This window comes from Lathyrus oleraceus, chromosome 5 (genome assembly GCF_024323335.1).
Source record: "Lathyrus oleraceus cultivar Zhongwan6 chromosome 5, CAAS_Psat_ZW6_1.0, whole genome shotgun sequence".
In the NCBI taxonomy this organism is placed as follows: Eukaryota; Viridiplantae; Streptophyta; class Magnoliopsida; order Fabales; family Fabaceae; genus Lathyrus; species Lathyrus oleraceus.
Window position 1 is genome coordinate 210,882,852 of NC_066583.1, and position 855 is coordinate 210,883,706.

Sequence of the window (855 nt, forward strand, 5' to 3'; positions counted from 1 at the left end):
GTTGACAATCCGTAGGAGTGTGACCTTGGATTCCACAGACCTCGCAATTCTGAGTTATAGAAACCACGGCGGCTGGAGGTGATACATTTAAACTTTCAATTTTCTGGACCAAAGCATCCACTTTTGCATTGACGTGATCAAGGTTACTTATCTCGTACATGCCAGTTTTCGTTTGAGGTTTTTCCACCATTGTTCGTTCGGTTCCCCACTGATAGTGGTTTTGGGCCATGCTCTCGATAAGCTGGTAAGCATCAGCATAAGGTTTGTTCATTAGTGCACCACCTGCAGCGGCGTCTATTGTTAACCTTGTGTTGTACAAGAGACCATTATAAAATGTGTGAATTACTAACCAGTCTTCCAAACCATGGTGTGGGCAAAGTCTCATCATGTCTTTGTATCTTTCCCATGCTTCGAAAAGAGACTCGTTGTCTTTCTGTTTAAATCCGTTTATCTGGGCTCTTAACATAGCTGTTTTGCTTGGCGGAAAGTATCGGGCAAGAAAAACTTTCTTCAACTCGTTCCATGTGGTGACAGAGTTGGAAGGGAGAGACTGAAGCCATCTTCTAGCGCTATCTCTTAATGAGAAAGGAAAAAGACGAAGTCGAATTGCCTCTGAAGTGACACCATTAGCTTTAACAGTATCAGCGTATTGGACAAATACGGATAAATGAAGGTTTGGATCCTCGGTAGGATTTCCAGAGAATTGGTTCTGTTGCACTGCCTGCAACAGCGAAGGTTTAAGTTCGAAATTGTTTGCTTCGATTGCGGGTGGAGCAATACTTGAATGCGGCTCATCTTGTGATGGAGCGGCGTAATCTCTAAGAGCATGAGCTGGTTCTGCCATCTCGGGTATCG

General features: G+C 44.1%; 1 pseudogene; it reads left to right on the forward strand.

Moving 5' to 3' along the window:
* Positions 1-359: 359 nt before the first annotated feature.
* Positions 360-459, forward strand: LOC127089246 (uncharacterized; annotated as a pseudogene).
* Positions 460-855: the final 396 nt, after the last annotated feature.